Here is a 6,000-nt window from a genome sequence, read left to right on the forward strand (position 1 = left end):
TTATGCACTTCCTCTGTAAATCCTCCTGGAAATGTAAGAACTCTACTTTGTGCACTTACTCTGTAATCCCTCCTGGAAATGTAAGAACTCTACTTTGTGCACTTCCTCTTTATTCCCTCATGGAAATGTAAGAACTCTACTTTGGGCACTTCCTCTGTAATCCCTCCTGGAAATGTAAGAACTCTACTTTGTGCACTTCCTCTGTAATCCCTCCAGGAAATGTAAGAACTCTACTTTATTCACTTCCTCTGTAATCCCTCCTGGAAATGTAAGAACTTTACTTTATGCACTTCCTCTGTAATCCCTCCTGGAAATGTAAGAACTTTACTTTATGCACTTCCTCTGTAATTCATCCTGGAAATGTAAGAACTTTACTTTATGCACTTCCTCTGTAATCCCTCCTGGAAATGTAAGAACTTTACTTTATGCACTTCCTCTGTAATCCCTCCTGGAAATGTAAGAACTCTACTTTATGCACTTCCTCTGTAATCCCTCCTGGAAATGTAAGAACTTTACTTTATGCACTTCCTCTGTAAATCCTCCTGGAAATGTAAGAACTTTATGCACTTCCTCTGTAAATCCTCCTGGAAATTTAAGGACTCTACTTTATGCACTTCCTCTGTAATCCCTCCTGGAAATGTAAGAACTCTACTTTGTGCACTTCCTCTGTAATCCCTCCTGGAAATGTAAGAACTCTACTTTCTGCACTTCCTCTGTAATCCCTCCTGGAAATGTAAGAACTTTACTTTATGCACTTCCTCTGTAAATCCTCCTGGAAATGTAAGGACTCTACTTTATGCACTTCCTCTGTAATCCCTCCTGGAAATGTAAGAACTCTACTTTGTGCACTTCCTCTGTAATCCCTCCTGGAAATGTAAGAACTCTACTTTGTGCACTTCCTCTGTAATCCCTCCTGGAAATGTAAGAACTCTACTTTGTGCACTTCCTCTGTAATCCCTCCTGGAAATGTAAGAACTTTACTTTATGCACTTCCTCTGTAATCCCTCCTGGAAATGTAAGAACTCTACTTTATGCACTTCCTCTGTAATCCCTCCTGGAAATGTAAGAACTTTACTTTCTGCACTTCCTCTGTAATCCCTCCTGGAAATGTAAGAACTCTACTTTCTGCACTTCCTCTATAGTCCCTCCTGGAAATGTAAGAACTTTACTTTATGCACTTCCTCTGTAAATCCTCCTGGAAATGTAAGAACTTTACTTTATGCACTTCCTCTGTAATCCCTCCTGGAAATGTAAGAACTCTACTTTATGCACTTCCTCTGTAATCCCTCCAGGAAATGTGAGAATTCTACTTTGTGCTCTTCCTCTGTAATCCCTCCTGGAAATGTAAGAACTCTACTATGTGCAGTTCCTCTGTAATCCCTCCTGGAAATGTAAGAACTTTACTTTCTGCACTTCCTCTGTAATGTCCCCTGGAAATGTAAGGACTCTACTTTGTGCACTTCCTCTTTAAATTATTCCTGGAAATGTAAGAACTTAACTTTATGCACTTCCTCTGTAATCCCTCCTGGAAATGTAAGAACTCTACTTTATGCACTTCCTCTGTAATCCCTCCTGGAAATGTAAGAACTCTACTTTATTCACTTCCTCTGTAATTCCCCCTGGAAATGTAAGGACTCTACTTTGTGCACTTGCTCTTTAATTACTCCTGGAAATGTAAGAACTTAACTTTATGCACTTCCTCTGTAATCCCTCCTGGAAATGTAAGAACTCTACTTTATGCACTTTCTCTGTAATCCTTCCTGGAAATGTAAGAACTTTACTTTCTGCACTTCCTCTGTAATTCCCCCTGGAAATGTAAGAACTTTACTTTATGCACTTCCTCTGTAATCCCTCCTGGAAATGTAAGAACTTTACTTTATACACTTCCTCTGTAATCCCTCCTGGAAATGTAAGAACTTTACTTTATGCACTTCCTCTGTAATCGCTCCTGGAGATGTAAGAACTCTACTTTATGCACTTCCTCTGTAATCCCTCCTGGAAATGTAAGAACTCTACTTTGTGCATTTCCTCTTTGATTACTCCTGGAAATGTAAGAACTTTACTTTATACACTTCCTCTGTAATCCCGCCTGGAAATATAAGGACTCTACTTTGTGCATTTCCTCTTTAATTACTCCTGGAAATGTAAGAACTTTACTTTATACACTTCCTCTGTAATCCCTCCTGGAAATGTAAGAACTTTACTTTATGCACTTCCTCTGTAAATCCTCCTGGAAATGTAAGAATTTTACTTTATGCACTTCCTCTGTAATCCCTCCTGGAAATGTAAGAACTCTACTTTGTGAACTTCCTCTGTAATCCCTCCTGGAAATGTAAGAACTTTACTTTCTGCATTTCCTCTGTAATGTCCCCTGAAAATGTAAGGACTCTACTTTGTGCACTTCCTCTTTAAATTATTCCTGGAAATGTAAGAACTTAACTTTATGCACTTCCTCTGTAATCCCTCCTGGAAATGTAAGAACTCTACTTTATGCACTTCCTCTGTAATCCCTCCTGGAAATGAAAGAACTTTACTTTCTGCACTTCCTCTGTAATTCCCCCTGGAAATGTAAGGACTCTACTTTGTGCACTTCCTCTGTAATCCCTCCTGGAAATGTAAGAACTTTACTTTATGCACTTCCTCTTGAATTCCCCCTGGAAATGTAAGAACTTTACTTTATGCACTTCCTCTGTAAATCCTCCTGGAAATGTACGAACTCTACTTTGTGCACTTACTCTGTAATCCCTCCTGGAAATGTAAGAACTCTACTTTGGGCACTTCCTCTGTAATCCCTCCTGGAAAGGTAAGAACTCTACTTTATGCACTTCCTCTGTAATCCCTCCTGGAAATGTAAGAACTTTATGCACTTCCTCTGTAATCCCTCCTGGAAATGTAAGAACTTTACTTTATGCACTTCCTCTGTAATCCCTACTGGAAATGTAAGAACTTTACTTTATGCACTTCCTCTGTAATTCCTCCTGGAAATGTAAGAACTTTACTTCATGCACTTCCTCTGTAATCCCTCCTGGAAATGTAAGAACTTTACTTTATGCACTTCCTCTGTAATCCCTCCTGGAAATGTAAGAACTCTACTTTATGCACTTCCTCTGTAATCCCTCCTGGAAATGTAAGAACTTTACTTTATGCACTTCCTCTCTAAATCCTCCTGGAAATGTAAGAAATTTATGCACTTCCTCTGTAAATCCTCCTGGAAATGTAAGGACTCTACTTTATGCCCTTCCTCTGTAATCCCTCCTGGAAATGTAAGAACTCTACTTTGTGCACTTCCTCTGTAATCCCTCCTGGAAATGTAAGAACTCTACTTTGTGCACTTCCTCTGTAATCCCTCCTGGAAATGTAAGAACTCTACTTTCCGCACTTCCTCTGTAATCGCTCCTGGAAATGTAAGAACTTTACTTTATGCACTTCGTCTGTAAATCCTCCTGGAAATGTAAGAACTCTACTTTGTGCACTTCCTCTGTAATCCCTCCTGGAAATGTAAGAACTCTACTTTGTGCACTTCCTCTGTAATCCCTCCTGGAAATGTAAGAACTTTACTTTATGCACTTCCTCTGTAATCCCTCCTGGAAAGGTAAGAACTCTACTTTATGCACTTCCTCTGTAATCCCTCCTGGAAATGTATTAACTTTACTTTATGCACTTCCTCTGTAATCCCTCCTGGAAATGTAAGAACTCTACTTTCTGCGCTTCCTCTATAATCCCTCCTGGAAATGTAAGAACTTTACTTTATGCACTTCCTCTGTAATCCCTCCTGGAAATGTAAGAACTCTACTTTATGCACTTCCTCTGTAATCCCTCCAGGAAATGTAAGAATTCTACTTTGTGCACTTCCTCTGTAATCCCTCCTGGAAATGTAAGAAGTCTACTTTGTGCACTTCCTCTGTAATCCCTCCTGGAAATGTAAGAACTTTACTTTCTGCACTTCCTCTGTAATGTCCCCTGGAAATGTAAGGACTTTACTTTGTGCACTTCCTCTTTAAATTATTCCTGGAAATGTAAGAACTTAACTTTATGCACTTCCTCTGTAATCCCTCCTGGAAATGTAAGAACTCTACTTTATGCACTTCCCCTGTAATCCCTCCTGGAAATGTAAGAACTCTACTTTGTGCACTTACTCTGTAATCCCTCCTGGAAATGTAAGAACTCTACTTTGTGCAATTCCTCTTTATTCCCTCCTGGAAATGTAAGAACTCTACTTTGGCCACTTCCTCTGTAATCCCTCCTGGAAATGTAAGAACTCTACTTTGTGCACTTCCTCTGTAATCCCCCCTGGAAATGTAAGAACTCTACTTTATGCACTTCCTCTGTAATCCCTCCTGGAAATGTAAGAACTTTATGCACTTCCTCTGTAATCCCTCCTGGAAATGTAAGAACTTTACTTTATGCACTTCCTCTGTAATCCCTCCTGGAAATGTAAGAACTTTACTTTATGCACTTCCTCTGTAATTCCTCCTGGAAATGTAAGAACTTTACTTTATGCACTTCCTCTGTAATCCCTCCTGGAAATGTAAGAACTCTACTTTATGCACTTCCTTTGTAATCCCTACTGGAAATGTAAGAAGTTTACTTTATGCACTTCCTCTGTAAATCCGCCTAGAAATGTAAGAACTTTATGCACTTCCTCTGTAAATCCTCCTGGAAATGTAAGGACTCTACTTTATGCACTTCCTCTGTAATACCTCCTGGAAATGTAAGAACTCTACTTTGTGCACTTCCTCTGTAATCCCTCCTGGAAATGTAAGAACTCTACTTTGTGCACTTCCTCTGTAATCCCTCCTGGAAATGTAAGAACTCTACTTTGTGCACTTCCTGTGTAATCCCTCCTGGAAATGTAAGAACTTTACTTTATGCACTTCCTCTGTAAATCCTCCTGGAAATGTAAGGACTCTACTTTATGCACTTCCTCTGTAATCCCTCCTGGAAATGTAAGAACTCTACTTTGTGCACTTCCTCTGTAATCCCTCCTGGAAATGTAAGAACTCTACTTTGTGCACTTCCTCTGTAATCCCTCCTGGAAATGTAAGAACTCTACTTTGTGCACTTCCTCTGTAATCCCTCCTGGAAATGTAAGAACTTTACTTTATGCACTTCCTCTGTAATCCCTCCTGGAAATGTAAGAACTCTACCTTATGCACTTCCTCTGTAATCCCTCCTGGAAATGTAAGAACTTTACTTTCTGCACTTCCTCTGTAAATCCTCCTGGAAATGTAAGAACTTTACTTTATGCACTTCCTCTGTAATCCCTCCTGGAAATGTAAGAATTTTACTTTATGCATTTCCTCTTTAATTACTCCTGGAAATGTAAGAACTTTACTTTATACACTTCCTCTGTAATCCCTCCTGGAAATGTAAGAACTCTACTTTATGCACTTCCTCTGTAATCCCTCCTGGAAATGTAAGAACTTTACTTTCTGCACTTCCTCTGTAATTCCCCCTGGAAATGTAAGGACTCTACTTTCTGCACTTCCTCTTTAATTACTCCTGGAAATGTAAGAACTTTATACACTTCCTCTGTAAATCCTCCTGGAAATGTAAGAACTTTATGCACTTCCTCTGTAATCCCTCCTGGAAATGTAAGAACTCTACTTTGCGCACTTCCTCTGTAATCCCTCCTGGAAATGTAAGAACTCTACTTTGTGCACTTCCTTTGTAATCCCTCCTGGAAATGTAAGAACTCTACTTTGTGCATTTCCTCTTTAATTATTCCTGGAAATGTAAGAACTTTACTTTATATACTTCCTCTGTAATCCCTCCTGGAAATGTAAGAACTCTACTTTATGCACTTCCCCTGTAATCCCTCCTGGAAATGTAAGAACTTTACTTTCTGCACTTCCTCTGTAATTCCCCCTGGAAATGTAAGGAGTCTACTTTCTGCACTTCCTCTTTAATTACTCCTGGAAATGTAAGAACTTTACTTTATACACTTCCTCTGTAAATCCTACTGGAAATGTAAGAACTCTACTTTGTGCACTTCCTCTG

The sequence above is a fragment of the Phyllobates terribilis genome, unplaced genomic scaffold (genome assembly GCF_046119375.1).
Source record: "Phyllobates terribilis strain yellow unplaced genomic scaffold, ASM4611937v1 Scaffold_753__1_contigs__length_716433, whole genome shotgun sequence".
NCBI lineage: Eukaryota > Metazoa > Chordata > Amphibia > Anura > Dendrobatidae > Phyllobates > Phyllobates terribilis.